The following is a 17,122-nucleotide window of genomic DNA, read 5'->3' on the forward strand; positions in this document are numbered from 1 at the left end:
ACAGTGAGAAGTTTTTGTGACTCTCCCATAAGAAGAGCCTGGGGTGGAAATAATCAGTATATGCATTTTAACTCAAACTGAACACCTAATGAGCTAGTGCTGGCAAAAGATGGCGTCTGCCTAGAAAACAAATAAATATCTTTTAACCAAGCCATGAAAACATCACAATGGTTATGAGATCACTCCAATTCTACTTCATAAAAGAAAATTTTTTTCCACTCAACATTTTCTTTTGACTCCCATTTTTCTAAGAGACTATTCATGAATTGTGAATAAAATGTGTCTTCTCCTTTAGCACACTGGGTATTCCTCAAACTGAACTAAATTACCTTGTTAAAGTTTTTACAACACCAAGAAATTCTTGACTCTTGTAGTCACATCTTCAATTTGCTGAAGAAGTTTCTTTGTCTGTCAAAAACATATCACACCATCCTGTGTTTATGATTCCTTACATAGATGTTATTCCAAAGATTTTAATCAGTGTATTTTTGTCATATTTCTGACATGTCCTGTACATCACTAATACTATCATCTTTCTCTTTCATGATATCTAGTTTTAGACACGCCCATGTGATGCACAAAGTAATAAATAATTCCACTATACTTTGTGGGAGCAGTGATATAAAAAAATGTAGAAGCCCTACTGATGGGTTTAAGAAAAGCAAAGATATATGTGATATTTACCTGTCAGGAATGATCTGTCAAACCAGATTAAAAGAAATTGTTTTTCATAGAAATTTGGTTTGCCCTATAATCTCAAAATAAGATACTCTATTTTTAAAAATTAGTCTAATGGAGTTGATTGCCATAGTATGGTGGAAGGTACAGTGTTCTGTAGCGCACATTGGACGTGCTACATTCAAACTCCAAAAAGTACATACAATCACAATCCTTAATGCAAATCCTACTCCTGCTCCTGACATGGCTGCTTAAATGATCAGCACAGATACCTTCAGCTACAAGGCATGGGCAGATTCTTCCATCTCTCTCTAGAAGACTCAAAATACAATGATGGCAGGTGGAGCCTCCAAAGAGCTCAAAGTTCTACTGTAAAGGGCACAAGAGTTATCAGTTCAGAACAAAACCAATAGGTATTTAAATACATATTTGTTCCCAGCTCCTAAGAAATTGGTGTGAATTCTAAGTTTAAAAAAATCATGTGAAGGACCCTGGGGAAAATCCTCAAACACGAGGTCCAAATTACAGACAAACAGATAAAATTGTTTCACTGTACTTGACTCTCTTGGGGAAGAACCACTCGCTGAAGCAGGCATAAGAGAGTTCACCCTTGGAGGAGTAAGGGTAATAATAAAAGACAGTTATTACCAACTTGTTGGTTCACAAAATCCCTTACCTTCTCAATTGACCTTGGGGAAAATATGATTCAGCATTCATAATAAACAATACTGGAAGTTAACTCTGATAACAAAAAAGTCTTTTTCTATTTCAATTCCCATGCTATTTGAGAACACCAAAAATACTGTAATATATTCACTCTGAACATGAAGGAATGTATGTCTCCTCATCACCACTGGACCTGGGCCATGGAGTAGCTCCTATAAACCTCCTGCCCCAATACTCTGGTGTCAGCATTCTACTCATGTAAGAGTCTCACAATATCATCAAGTAAACATTCAATATTTGTTTTCTCTTCAACTTCTTATAAAATTTATCCCAAATTCACTCCATACATTTCCAGCCCCATTTCTTCAATGTCTGATGGAAAGTAAATACCATATCTCTTTTCTCAAATGAAGATGTATGAATATTTACAATATTTACAATGTTGGTTATATTTCTGTTAAATTCATCTATGCTTGAAACAGTTATTTTTTATGTAGAAATCGTAGGAAATGCTTGGCCTTCAGAAATGTTTCTTGTAGATCAAGGTTGATCATCAGCTTCCCTGAAAATAATGCTATTATTGACCTGCTTGTTTTCATAGAAGTCAAGGGCTGACAAAACTTTCCTCCTTCCCAAATCAGAAGAACATCATTGGCACTATCCTTTTTCCCTACATTCATGAGAGTGGAAAAAATGTCCAAAACTCTGCAAAATTTCTCATTTGATTAAGGTGTAAGAGAAGCAACATCTTCTTGAATTAATAAATGATATTTTTCTTCCTCAGGAGCAGACAACATTTTCTTTTTTCTTTTTTATCATTAATTAAGTTCATTGGTGCAGTTCTGATATACATAATGATCACATTCATCATATGGAATTTGAACCTGTACATGATACATCTCAATTCTTCTTTTTTTCTCATTCCCCTCTCCTCCCTTTCTCCCTTCCTCACCAATTTACCAACGCTTTATTTCCATTTTATCTTTCTTGTCTCGTCTTTTCTTTTCCCTTTCCTCCGACTCCCTCTCTCCTCACCTGTGCCTCTTCCCATTTGAACATTTTCTTTGTATTTCACAATATCTATTATACATTTTAGACCTTATTTAAACTTTCAGTTTCTCACACCAGAGAAGCAATGGGATATTTGCACATGTGTCCGATTTATCACACTTAAGGGTATGGATTCTAGGTGCATCCACTTAACTATAAATGTCTCAAGTTTATCCTCTTTATGGCTAAGTAGTACTCCATTTTATTTTTTAAAATCAAACACATCTTCTTTATTACTTCATCGTTTGATGGACGTTTGAGCTGTTTCCAAAATAGGAGTATTGCAAATTGTGCTGCTATAAACATGGATGTGCATGTATCGCTGTTATGATGCTTTTGATTCTTTTGGGAAGATACCCAAAAGGGGAACAGCTAGGTCAAATGGAACCTGTAGTTCTAGTTTCCTGAGGATTCTCCACACTGATTTCCACAGTGGCTGCATCAGTCTACACTCCCACCAACAGTAAAGAAGCATTCTTTTTCCCCACAGCCCCTCCATCAGTTGTTTTTATTTTCTGCTGGTTAAGTGAAAATTTTTTTTTACTGTTATATTTCTTGGTACATTTTAGGTATACAGTACATTTACATTTATCATTGGGTGTTTGTACCTGAACATGATATATCTAAGTTGTAATCTTTTCTCCCATTACCTGTGTGCTCTTCACCCCCTCCACTCTTCCCTATTTACACAGACTTTGATTCCATTTTTTTTCTCTCATAATTTTTCCTTTCCCTTCTTCCCTTTTCCCTTCACCTCTTGGTTGATTTTTGATAATAACCATTCTTCTCTGGTGAGATGAAATCTCAGCCTTGTTTTAAATTAACTCTTTTGAATGACCAGTGACATGGAACATTTTTTCATATGTTTATTTGCTGCCTGTAGTTCTTTAACTGAGAAGTGTGTATACATCTCAGAGGCCCATTTTTGGATTGGGTCATTAAAATTGAGAGAGTTGTTTTTTCAATTCTTTTATATTCTAGATATCACTCTTTTGGCTAAGGAACAGCTGGGCAAAAATTTTTTCCCACTCTTTTGCTTGTCTCTTCGCTCTGTTGCTGATTTCTTTTCATATATATATATATATATATATATATATGTATATATATATATATATATATATGTACATTTTAGGAATACAATACATTTACATTTATCATTGGGTGTTTGTACCTGAACATGATGTATCTTAATTCTTATTTTTTTCTCCCATTACCTGTACACCCCTCAGCCACTCCACCCTTTGAGTCCATTATTTTTTCTTTCTCATAATTTTTCCTTTCCTTTCTTCCCATTCCCCTTCCCCTCACACCACCCCCAAACCCTTGGACCTTTTCCTATTTCAAATCATCAATTATTCATTTTAATCATTTTCATCCTTATTTACACTTTCAGTTTCTCACACTAGAGAAACTACTCGGTATTTACACACGTGTGTCCCATTTATTTCACTTAAAGGTATGGCCTCAATATGCATCCATTTAGCTATGTGTCTCTAGTTTCTCATTCCTTATTTCTGAGTAGTACTCCATTTTATAAAAAAAACAACAAAAAACCCACAGCTTCTTTAACCAGTTTCCAGTCGATGGGCACTTGGGCTGTTTCCAAGCTTTAGCTATTACAAACCGTGCTGCTATAAACACAGGTGCACATATTTCGCTGTGGTATGATTCTTTTAATTCTTTGGGGAAGATTCCCAGTAGGGGCATAGCTGGGTCAAACGGGACCTGTAGTCCTAGTTCTTTGAGGTATCTCCATATGGATTTCCACAGTGGTTGCACCAGTCTACACTCCCACCAACAATGGAGAAGGGTTCCTTTCTCCCCACAACCCCACCAGCATTTGTTATTGGTTGAGTTCTTGATAGCAGCCATTCTTTCTGGGGTGAGGTAGAATCTCAGTGTTGTTTTCATCTGCATCTCTCGAATGACCAGTGATGTTGAACATTTTTTCATATATTTGTTTGCTGTTTTTACTTCTTTGTCTGAGAAATTCTGTTCATTTTGGATGCCCAGTTTTGAACTGGGTCTTTGAATTTGGGGGGTCTAATTTTTTTCAGTTCTTTATATATTCTAGATAGAAGTCCTTTTTATGAGGTACAGCTACTAAAAATTTTTTCTCCCATATTGCAGGTTGTCTGTTAGCTCTGTTGGTGGTTTCTTTTGCAGAGCAGAAGCTTTTTAATAAGATGAGATCCCAGTTGTTGATACTTTCTGCTAGTTCCTGTGCTACTGAGGTTTTGTTCATGAAGTCTTTTCTTATGCCAATGTCATTGAGAGTTCTACCTAACTTATCTTCCAGCAAGTTTAGTGTTTCTGTCTTAATATTTAGATCTTTAATCCACTTCTATCTTAGTTTAGTGCATGGTAATAGGTATGGGTCTAGTTTTAATCTCTGGTGCATTGAAATCCAGTTTTTCCAACACCATATATTAAATAGGCTATCTTTCCTCCAATGAGGGTGGTTGGGTCCTTTGTCAAAGATGAGGTGGCTGAGTATGTCTGCGGTTGTTTCTGCACCTTCTAATCTATTCCACTGATCTTTGGGTCTGTTTTTTTTCCAGTACCATGCTGTTTTTATCACAGTAGCTTTGTAGTATAGTTTCAAGTTGGGGATTGTGATACCCCCAGCCATGTCTCTGTTGCCTAGAATTACTTTTGCTATTCTAGGTTTCTTCTGCTTCCAAATGAATTTTTGGATTGTTTTCTCTAGTTCTGTGAAGTATATTGTTGAAATTTCAATCGGCATTGCATTGAATCTATATAGTAGTTTTGGAAGTAAGGCCATTTTCACTATATTGGTTCTTCCTATTCCAGAACAAGGGATATCTTTCCATTTTCTTATATCCTCTTTGATCTCCTTTTTCAGAGTGCTGTAGTTTTCAGTATAAAGGTCTTTTGCTTCCTCTGTTAGGTTGATTACCAGATATTTCATTCTTTTAGATGCTATTGTAAAAGGAATTATTTCCCAAATTTCTCTCTCAATGGGTCTGCTATTTGCTTATAAGAAGGCTATTGTCTTTTGAGTGTTGACCTTGTATCCAGCTACTCTGCTGCATCTGTCAATTAGGCCTAGAAGATTTTTGACTGAGATTTTTGCATCTTCTAACTAAAGTATCATATCATCAGCAAATAATGACAGTTTAACTTCTTCCTTTACTATCTTTATTCCTTTTATCTCTTTCTCTTTTCTAATTGCTATGGCTAATGTTTCCAGAACAATATTGAACAGGAGTGATGATAGTGGGCATCCTTGTCTTCTTCCTGATTTTACCATGAAAGGTTTCATTTTTTGACCACTTAGTATGATGTTGCCAGTTGGTTTTTCATAGATAGCCATAGTCAGGTTGAGATAAAGATCTCCTATTCCAATTTTCTGTAGCATTTTTAGAATGTATGGGTGTTGTATTTTGTCAAATGCATTTTCTGCATCTATTGGTATGATACTGTGGTTTTTGTCCTTGACTTTGTTAATATAGTGTATTGCATTTATTGACTTACGGGTGTTGAACCATCCTTGCATCCCTAGGAAAAATTCAACTTGGTCAGGGTGTATGATCTTCTTGATGACACTCTGTATTCTGTTTGCCAGTATCTTGTTGAGGATTTTTGCATCTACGTTCATTAGGGAGATTGGCCTGTAGTTCTCTTTTTGGATTGAGTCTTTCCCTGGTTTTGAGATCAAAGTGATATGCTTCCAGGAATGAATTTGGAAGTCTTGCTTCCCTTTCAATTTCCTTGATGAGTTTAAAGAGTAATGGCAATAGTTCTTCTTTAAATGTCTTGTAGAATTCAGCAGTGAACCCATCAGGACCTGGGATTTTCTTTGTTGGTAAATTTTTTATTACATTTTCAATTTCACTCATTGTAATTGGGATGTTTAGAATTTCTATATCTTCTTCATTCAATTTTGGCAATTTGTATGTATCTAGGAATCTGTCCATTTCTGCTGTGTTTTCCATTTTATTAGAGTACAGGTTCTTGAAGTAGGTATTGATGATCCTCTGGACTTCTGCTGGATCTTTTGTCACTTCACCTTTTTTGTTCTTAATTGCATGGATTTGAGCCTTTTATTTCCTTTTTTTGATAAGGTTGGATAAAAATTTATCAATTTTATGTATTCTTTCAAACAACCAGCTCTTCAATTCATTGATTTTTTTGTATTGTTCTCTTAGTCTCCATTGCATTGATTTCTGCTCTGATCTTTATAATTTCCTTTCTTGTACAAGCTTTGGGTTTGTTATGCTCTTCTTTTTCTAGGAGCTTGAGGTTCTGCATTAGGTTATTTAACTGAGTTCTATTTTCCTAATACGGGCATTCACTGCTATGAATTTCCCACATAGAACTGCTTTCATTGTGTCCCACAGATTCCTGTATGTTGTACTGGCATTATCATTTACTTGTATAAACTGCCTAATTTCTTCTTTAATTTCCTCTGACACCCATTGGTTATTCAGGTGAGTGTCATTCAATTTCCATGTGTTTGTGGGAATTTTGTGGTTCTCCACGTTATTGATCTCCAATTTTATTACACTATGGTCTGATAATATACAGGGGATAACTTCAGTTCTTTTACATTTACTTTGATATGTCCTATGAGCTAGCATGTGATCTATTTTAGAGAAGGACCTGTGTGCAGCTGAAAAGAATGTGTATTCTGATTTTATGGGGTGAAACACTCTGGAAACATATATTAAGTCCATTTGTTCAATAGCTTGGTTCAGTTCTAGAAGTTCGTTGTTAATTTTTTTTCTAGTCAATCTATCTATTTGTGATAGAGGGGTGTTGAGGTCCCTCACTACAATTGAGTTATTGTTTATTTGGTTTTTCATGTCTATTAATATTTGTTTTATATAGTTGGGGGCATTCACATTTGGTGCACATATATTTAGGATTGTCTTCTCTTCCTCTTGGTTTGTTCCCTTCACAAGGATGTAGTGACCATCTTTGTCTCTCTTAATTAGTTTTGGTTTGAAATCTACTTTGTCTGCAAATAAGATTACTACACCTGCTTTTTTCTGGGTTCCTATTGCATGGAGAACTGTTTTCCATCCTTTCACTTTCAGACTATGAATTTCCTTTTGAGTTAGGTGTGTTTCTTGTATACAGCATATTGCTGGGTTTTGCTTCTTAATCCATTCTATCAGTCTATTTCTTTTGATTGGCGAATTGAGGCCATTAACATTGATAGTTATATTGATAGATACTGACTCATCCTTGTCATGATGTTTTACTTTTGTTGGCTCTTTTATTTCTTATTTTCCCCCTTTTTGCTTTAGTGTCTTAACCTTGCCTGGTGTCTTCCCTCTGTTGAGCCTCATGGAGTTGTGACCTTCATTGTCTTTTTCTAGGATATTGCTTAAAATTGTTTGGAGTGCTGCTTTGATGTTTATGACATTTCTCAGGTGTTTTTTGTCATGAAAGTATCTAATTTCCCATCGATTTTGAAAGATAATTTTGCCAGATACAAAAGTCTAGGTAGGAAGTTATTTTCTTTTGAAGCTTGAAATGCTTCAATCCAGGCTCTCCTTGATTTGAGGGTTTGTGTTGAGAAATCTGCCATGATTCTGATGGGCTTTCCTTTGTAGGTGATTAGTTTCTTTTCTCTAACTGTCTGTAGAATTTTGTTCTTCTGTTGGGCTTCTGGGATCTTGACTATTATATATCTAGGTGTAGATTTTTTTTGGTCATGGCTATTTGGAGTTCTATATGCCTCCCTTATCTGTATGTCCAATTCTCTACCTCTGTCTGGGAAGTTTTCTACTATTACTTCTGTGAACAGTTTATGTCAATTGTACTTTCTCCTGTGTTTTCATGGACTCCTATCAGTCTTATGTTATTCTTCTTTGGGTCATCTAGCAGCTGTTGGATTGATTTCTCATGCTCCCTTACTGCCTTTAAGAAATCTCTGTTTTCATGGTCCATTACTACAATCCTGTCTTCTATATCTGATATTCTGTCTTGATTCTCTTAGTCTGATCTGCATGCTTTCAATATAGTTTTTAATCTCCTGAATAACTGTTTGAATCTGTTTCATGGTTTCCATTTCTTTCTTATGCTCAGCATTCATGGTTTCCAGCATGTTTCTGATCTCATCTATTTTCTTATCTGTTTCTGCTCTAGAGCCTCTAATCCTGTCTTTCACTCTGCTCACCATCTCTGTATTTATCTGGGAGATTATTTCTGCTTTGAATTTTTCTAGAGCCTCATGCATCTGCTTTGTTACTTCCTGTGCTATCAGTTCAGGGTGTCCAAGTGGTTGCTTATCAGACTTTTCCACTTCATTTCCCCCAGAATTTCCTTTTTGTGGCATGGAAGACTGTGTTTGTGCCTTGCTTAAGTGTCTTCTTATTTTTTGTTTTTGGCACCGTCCTTGGTTTAATTCCTGGGTTGATATTTCAAGATTGCTTGATGCAGGTACATTTGTTGCTTGTGTTTAAAACCCTTATGGAATAATTGCTTTTCAGAGGTGTCTTCCACATATAGCTTGTGTTTGGGTTTTGAGACTCTAATGACTCTGAGGCTATTTTATTTTCCTTATACCAGGAAGGAGAATTAATTAAATCAATCACAACATATTAGCCCAAATGACACAATCAGCAATACCATAGCATCAAGCACAACTTAGAAAATGACAATTTGTGGTAGTTATTAATCTATCAATTTTAACTATGTGAGTTAAATTAAAACTGAGGACCAACCCAACATAAGTTTATAGTGAATAAATTCTTCAATATAGCATCTTTCCCCTTTGGGATGGGGAGTTAAAAGGAGTTGGGGAGGGAGAGACAGGTAGAAAGATCAGGAAAGATTAGCAGTGACACCGGAAGATTACACAAACTCTAAGAAGTTGTTAAAGGCAAGAGGAAAAGGCAGAGTGAAAGAACAATCATGTGAATAGAATCACCTAACAGCAACAGGGAGGCTAGATACTGTATTTACTTTCCTTTAAACCTAATGATAGTCAAGAGAAAGAAAAAGAGAAGAAAAGAAAAATAAAGGAAAAATCCAAATTCATTGCAGAAAAGAACAAATGGGGAGATGATGAGCAATGTGGGAGAGCAAGAGAACAAGTGGGGGGGGAGAGAACATAAAAGAAAGAAAAAGAAGAAGAGTAAAAATTGAAAAGTAGAAAAAAGTAAAAATTAAGAATTAAAAATATGAGAAAAAGAAAAAAAAGTTTTTCTTTTTTGCCTATAGCAAAAAATAAAAATTATGGGCCTCCTTCAGGGTGTGTCTCTGCTGTCCCAGTAGGCGACATAGGAATACGTGTGCATATATGAGTCAATGAGTCTCAGCAAGCCAGTAGCAGACCAAGTACAGTGATCTGATGTGCGTTTATTGTAGAGATTCTCTTTACTTTTCCACTGAGCTTCGGTTTTCATCGAGAAGCCTGAGAAGCCCTCTCTCTGTTACTAACTTCTGCTCTATCTTGTGGTGCTCAGGACAAGGGTCTTTATAATTCCCTGGGCCTCTGTAGTGTGGGAACTGGTAGCAGAAAAGCCAGAAGGCCAGAGGCATTGCGGGGGGGGGGGGGATAAGCAGACCTCACTGTGACATGAGCGGGGCCAGGGATGGCCACAGAGCTTCATGCTGCTTGTCTCACCGGTTTATGCTGGTTGATCGCACTGGGGAGAGCATTGGATGGAGGTGGGGCTCCAAGCCACACCTGAAACTTCACCATGGCATGCATGGGCCCCAGGATGGCTGCAGAGCTTCATGCTGCTTGTCTCACTGGTTTATGCTCAATGGTCGTGCCCTGTTGGTGATTTCTTTTGTTGTGCAAAAGCTTTTTATGAGATGAGATCCCAGTTGTTGATTTTTTGTAATATTTCCCTTGCTGTTTTGTTCATGTCTTTGCCTACACCTATGTCTTCAAGAGTTCTACCTATTCTCTCTTCCAGTAGATTTAGTGTTTTTGTTTTAATAGGTCTTTGATCCATTTAGATTTTAGTTTAGTGCATGGTGAGAGACATGGGTTTGGTTTTAGTCTTCAGCATGTGGAAAGCCACTTTTTCCAACACCATTTTTTAAAAAGGTTATCTTTCTCCCATTGAAAGTGTTTGGCCCTTTTGTCAAAGATAAGGTGGCTGAGTGTGTTTAGAGTTGTTTCTAGGTGTTTTAATCTGTTTCATTGCTCTTTGAGTCTGTTTTTTTGTTGCCAGTACCATGATTTTTTTATCACAGTATCTCTGTAGTGTAATTTCAAGTGAGAGGTTGTGATGCTCCATGCCTTGCCTTTGCTGTCTAGAATTGTTCTTGCTATTCTGGGCCTCTTCTGATTCCAAATGAATTTTAGGCATGCTCTCTTTAGTTCTATGAGATATGCTGCTGGGATTTGGATGGGGATTCCATTAAATCTGTATAACACTTATGAGAGTATGGGCTTTTTCACTATGTTGGTCCTTCCTGCCCAAGACCAAAGGATATCTTTCCATTTCCCAATCTAGATTGCTATAGCCAGAAAAGCTAGCCTATAGAATTGAAGAAAAAATAGACATCTTGCAAGATAAGCAGAAACTAAAGGATTTCATGACCACTAAGGCAACACCTTTGGAAGATATGGAAAATATATATATATTATATATATATATATATTCTGACCCAGAAGACACAAAGAATGATCAGGTTTTTCATCTCTCCATGATGGTGAGTCTCTCCTTCTTCTATTGGTCATTTAGTGCATAAGATCAGTTCACAACTTCTCTTTGGTCTGGATAGAGCAGATCAATCAATCAGACATAATGGTACTGGTCACACTGGTGGCTGCTACATGAAATCTGTTTTTCCTGAGTTGGAAGCTCTCTTTCTCAGGGTATGCCTTATTTTAGAGCTTGGCTCAAGGTTTTTTTTCTTTCTTAAGTGTAAGCCCCAAACATAGAAGATAAAAAGAGAAATATAATAGGAAAGTAGAAAGAAGACTATAAGAGAAGAGGACAGGGATTACCAGAAGGGAGGAGAGAAAGGGGAGCAAGTGAGTGAATATAACCAAAGTATACTATACACCTGTAGAGATATGCCAAAGTGAAACCCATTATTCTGTCTGACATATGTACTACTGCATTTTTTCAAGGGAAAACATTCTTTCTAGGAAATAACACATATCCCCTTCTGCTGGGGACAGCATGTATTATGGACAGCATGTAATATGGACAACCTGGATGTTGGATCATGCAGCAGCTGTCTCCCTGAGAAAACTCCATAGATCATGAAATGTGGGATGCAGCAGGAAACTGCACGAGATTCCCAGACAGACCACTCTGACACGTGAAGAAGGAGGAAATTGGCTTTAATGCCACTGGCTCTGCAAATGACTCCTGTACATCTTGAGAGCTCTGAATAGAAGTTTGTGCCTCTTTTACAATTGCAAGGCTTAATTTAATTGGAGTTTCCCTGGAAATATAGCAAGCAGGATTTACACAAACAGAACCAGGGTAATGGGACAAAGAATTCTGGCAGAACTTTCTGAGTCCATTACGCTCCTTTGGTGACAGATTACAGAAGTTGTCATAATCACTCAGGTGTATTCCACAAGGACATATTTACCAGTTAACCCATAGTTCTCAATAACACAGTTAAGCCATAGTTGTCCAGTTCCGTTCACAGAGGTGATTACATCTGTCATGGGATGAGAGGTAGTTATCTGTCACAAATAGCTAAGAATCACACTCTAAATATTTTTCTTCATTAATGATTAAGTTACTAGAAAATAAAAGTACAATGAGATGTAACTTCCCATGCACCACACCACAAAAACATTGAAATTCTGTGTGTTGTTACCAAGTTTTAAGAAGTAAAATAATAGGAACTCTCATACTCTAGAACAAGAGGTTTAAATTAGTATAGCTTTTTAAAATTAATTTTAGAGCAGCCTTATATTCATTGAGAAATTAAGCAGGAAATGTTCATACAGGCCTCCAGCTACCCACCATTTCTGCTAAGAACATCTTAAATTGGTGGAATGAATTTGGTATAGTTGAGCTAGTATTGGTACATTTTCATAAACTACAGTCCATGGTTTTCATTAGGAGCAAATCTTTGTGCTATAATATGCATTTTATTGTTTTTCTGCTTGAGCAGTTTTGACAAATACATAATGTCAGACATCCATTGTTACAGCATCATACAGAATAATTTTCTGCCCTAAATGTCCCCTTTGCTTTACCTATTTATTCTTTCCCTTCACCTACATCAAACCCTTAGGAGCCACTGATCTCATTATTGCTATCATTTTCTAGGATGTGATATAAATAGAATTGTATTGTATGTAGACCTTTCAGGCTGGCTTATTTGTATAACTATGTTGCAGGACAGTTTAGCAATGTCAGTTAAAGTACATGTATGCATGCCTTATGACCCAGTAATTCTTCTGCTTATATAGTTTTAGAATATCTTCATTTACATAATGGATGCATTTGTGTGAAATAGAATCTTTGTAGCAGCATTGTTCATTGTGGCAAAATGTGAAAGAAAGAAAGAAAGAAAGAAAGAAAGAAAGAAAGAAAGAAAGAAAGAAAGAAAGAAAGAAAGAGAAAAAAAGGAGATGGAAATAAAGCAATATAGGGAGGAAGGAGGCAGGAAGGAAAAAAGAGAGAAGAAAAGGAAAATGTCTTTGAAATATAGCACATAAATGTGGTATAGTCTCCCAGGAGAATTTAAAAATATAGATGGATTTCACAAGAACAATAGTAGACACCAAGAACAAAATGTAGCTAAATAAATGTAGTCTTCATTCATTTATGTGTGGGTCTAGACCACAACAGATCAAAAAACCAATCCAGATATATTAAAAAATTCAATGAAAAATGAGGGAATATTAAAAATAGTCATGACCCCAGGTAACTTTAAGAAGATACAACTGAGAAAGGACTGAAGCAGCTTCAACAATTTTGTTATTATTTGAAACTAAAGAATTTTTAATGAGAATTATAATTTAAAATCTGATCTTATTTCTCAAATATGAACACATACATATTTAAAGTCACACCACAATATCTATATTCACATATTTTAAATCATATGTTATATGAATTATTTTGTGTTTCTTCAATTTTTTTGAAAACATTAAAGGTGAATTTCCAATAGAATGAGTAAAAATACTGCGAAACTTTAAAATGTTCAAGTGACTTATAAGACTCAGGCCTTCAGGAAGCTCCCCCACTGCCATTCCAAGCTCCTAGGGCAGAGAAGCTGAGCCGGTCCCAGCACCCAGAAGGAAGCTCCCCTGCCACTGTCCCGAGCTCCTAGGGGAGAGAAGGTGAACCGGTCCTAGCACCTAGAACAAAGCTTCCCCCACCGCCATCCCAAGCTCCTAGGACAGAGAAGGTGAGCTGGTCCGAGCACCCAGAAGGAAGCTCCCCCACCACCACCAAAAGCTCCTAGGGCATAGAAGGTGAGCCGCACGGATGCCAGAAGCACCTCCCCCCCCCCCGCGGTGGAAATGAGAAGACACATAAACAAGCCTCAAAAACAGATTTCTGGATCACCTACAGCAACCCCAAAGGGAAACAAGATGAAACAATCTGATACTCAACCACCTGGACTCTCTGAACTGGCAACAAAAGAGGATCTGGGAAAAATGAAATCAGAAATACTCAGATAACAGCAAAGATTGTGCTCATGGTGCAAGACATGATTAATAAATCTAGAGAGAACACAGATAAAAAAATAGAGGATCTGAGGAACATGATGGAATCCCAACATAGGAAACAAATGGAACCCATAAAACAGATGCAAAAAGATTTCCAGGAGATTAAAAGCTCCATCGAAAGTCAGCACAGCAGAATGAACCAATGTGAGGACAGAATTTCAGATATAGAAGAAAAGATTGCAATTAGTGACCAGGAAAAGAAAAATTGCTTTAAAATTGTAAAGGAACATGAGAAATCAATCCAACAGCTGCTAGACAATGCAAAGAATAACATAAGACTGATTGGAATCAAAGAAGAAAGAGGAGAGAGTGCAGATGACATAAAAAAAACTGTTCACAGAAGTGATGGCAGAAAACTTCCCAAGGAGGGGAAAAGAACTTGACATACAGATAAGTGAGGCATATAGGACTCCAACTAGGCTTGATCAAAAAAAAATCTACACATGGGCATATAATAGTTAGGATTCCAGAAATCCAACAGAAGAACAAAGTCCTACAAGCAGTTAGAGAAAAGAAACAAACCACATACAAAGGAAAGCCTATCAGAATCACAGCAGACTTCTCAATGCAAACCCTCAAGGCAAGAAGAGCTTAGAGTGATGTATTTCAAGCCCTAAAGGAAAACAGCCTCCAACCCAGATTGATATACCCTGCAAAACTATCTTTCAAAATTGATGGAGAAATAAGATACTTTCATGATAAAGAGCACCTCAGGTACTTCATGAATATCAAACCAGCACTCCAAAAAATTTTAGACAATACCCTAGGAAAAGACAATGAAGATCACAACCCCAGGAAACCCAGCAGAATGAATCCATTGGGTGTGACAAATTAAACACAAAGGGGGAGAATCCAACAAAAAGAAAAAGTCATGACAAAGCTTTTAAAACTTTTAACTTCATGCCCCTAATGAGAGTATAATTCAATCTTGTTATTGTACTGATTAGTATTTTTCTGATTCTAGAGTTGCACACCTTTCCTTGGGCTATACTTTCTATTTATCATCTTCTTATATCTACATTTTAATTGGGTTGTCTATTAATGAGTTCTAAGAATTCTTTATATATTCTGGTCATAGGTTATATACATTATAAATATGGTCTATTTAAGGACTACTTTTCATTTTAATGATGTCATTTAAAGTTCTAAATTTTGATGGAATCTCATTTATCAATTTTTCTCTTTTATACATCATGTCTTTTGTATCCTAGGTAGTTCTTGACTACCCTGAATTCATAAACATTTTCCTTTATAATCTCTTCTTAAAGTTTTATACTTTTAGGCTTTCATATTTAGGTTCATAGATCCCTTCAAGTTATTTTTATGTATGGAAATAAAGGGTTGAGGTTAATTTTTTATATATGGATACCAGGTGTTCTAGTGCCATTTGCTGAAAACATTCTCTCTTCCTCGGCCCTTGAATTGAGGTTATATTCTATAAAATGCTAATGTTAAATAATCTTTCAAAACTCAGTGGACCATATATGTGTGATTTTATTTCTAGATTCTCTGTTTTATTCAAAAGATCTATATATCTTTCATTACACCAACACTGCCTTGATTACTGTAGCTTTAGAAGAAGTCTTAAAATTAGGTACTAAACATCTTCTAACACTGTTTTTGTTTTGCTTTGTTTAACTTTTCTAGGTCCTTTGTACTCCTACATAACTTTTAAATTTCAATATCCATTCTTCATTTATAGAAAGTATACACAGACCTGCATTTTTATATATACCTTGTGTTTTCTAATCCTGCTAAATTCAAATACAAGTTCTAGGGGCTCCTAGAGATTTCTTAGTATTTTCTCTGTAGATGATCATTTCATCTACTTATAAAGATTTTACTTCTACCTTGCCAATCCTATCCTAATTGTGTCATTTTATTGCCAGACTAGTTTGGTGGGGCCTAGGTTTCAAAGTTTAATGGACAGATGAAGAGTAAGCATATCTGCTCTTGCTCCCCACCTTAAGGAGAAAGCATTGTATCTTCTCCAGTCATATAAGGCGTTCTCACTGGAAGTATGGAGTACATGTCTTTAATCTGTTGAGAAGGTTCTATTCTATTTCTAGTCTCCTGGCAGCTTTTACCATGAACAGCTGTAGAATTTAGTCCAATACTTTTTCTCCAACTAGTGACAGGATCATATGGCTTTTGCCTTTCCTCTGTTAAAATGATGACTTTTGGGGGTGGATCTTCCAATGCTGAACCAACACTGCCATCTCTATAACAAAACCACTTTCTACATCCTGCCAGATCTGACTTCTAATAGTTTGTTTTGTTAAACAAATTTCTATCTATGTTCATACTTTTTTCTTCTATTACCTTTATCCAGTTTTAGGATTAGCACAATGTTGAGTTCCTAAAATGAGGGGAGGAGTGTTCCTTCTTTTTTCTGCTTTACCTGTTTGATATAATTTATTGTTTAAAATGTATATGAGCCTGCTGTTGTCATATAGGTAGGTTTTCAAGCTAGGAATATACATTCTTTAATAGGTGCTATTCAAATTTTATATTTCCTCCAGAGTTAGTTTCATTAATTTGCTTCCAAGGTACTTCTTAGAAGTTGTCAAATTTATTTCAGAACAGATTTTTGTAATATGCTTTCTATATCCTTTTAAATTCTGTAAAATCTGTGGTAATGCCTCCTAGATCTTGATACTGTAATTTTTAAAATGTATAATTGATATTGTGTAATAGGAATAAAAGGTCTAAAGGAGCAGGGGAGGTGGGAGGGCTAGGGGAAAGGAAAAAAGGAAAAAGAAAAAATATGAGAAAATGAAAAAAATGGAAACAAAGTCTTTGCAAATAGGGACGGGTGGAGGGGGTGAACGGAGGGCAAGGGAAGGGGGAAAAAAAAGAACCAAGATACTCATGTAATGGTCCAAGATCCCAATGATGTATGCAACTTTATTTTATACCTAAAATGTACCAATAAACTTAATGGGAAAAAAAAGACTCAGGCCTTGACCTCACAGAGAATAAATATTGAATTTCACTTCCACTAAATATTACTAGCTTAATACCACATAGCTAAGCAGTAAAACTCTCTTAAATATGAATTTCCTTCTGTACAACAAATGC

The 17,122-nt window shown here is 36.2% G+C and overlaps 1 protein-coding gene across 1 annotated transcript in view; it reads right to left on the bottom strand.

The window, feature by feature from the left end:
- Positions 1–17,122, bottom strand: part of LOC101722068 (olfactory receptor 1J21-like) — a 77,797-nt gene that overhangs the window by 47,867 nt on the left and 12,808 nt on the right. The window lies entirely within an intron of this gene.

This window comes from Heterocephalus glaber, unplaced genomic scaffold (assembly GCF_053883595.1).
Source record: "Heterocephalus glaber isolate CG9 unplaced genomic scaffold, H.glaber_assembly_v1.0 deba00001479, whole genome shotgun sequence".
Classification (NCBI taxonomy): domain Eukaryota; kingdom Metazoa; phylum Chordata; class Mammalia; order Rodentia; family Bathyergidae; genus Heterocephalus; species Heterocephalus glaber.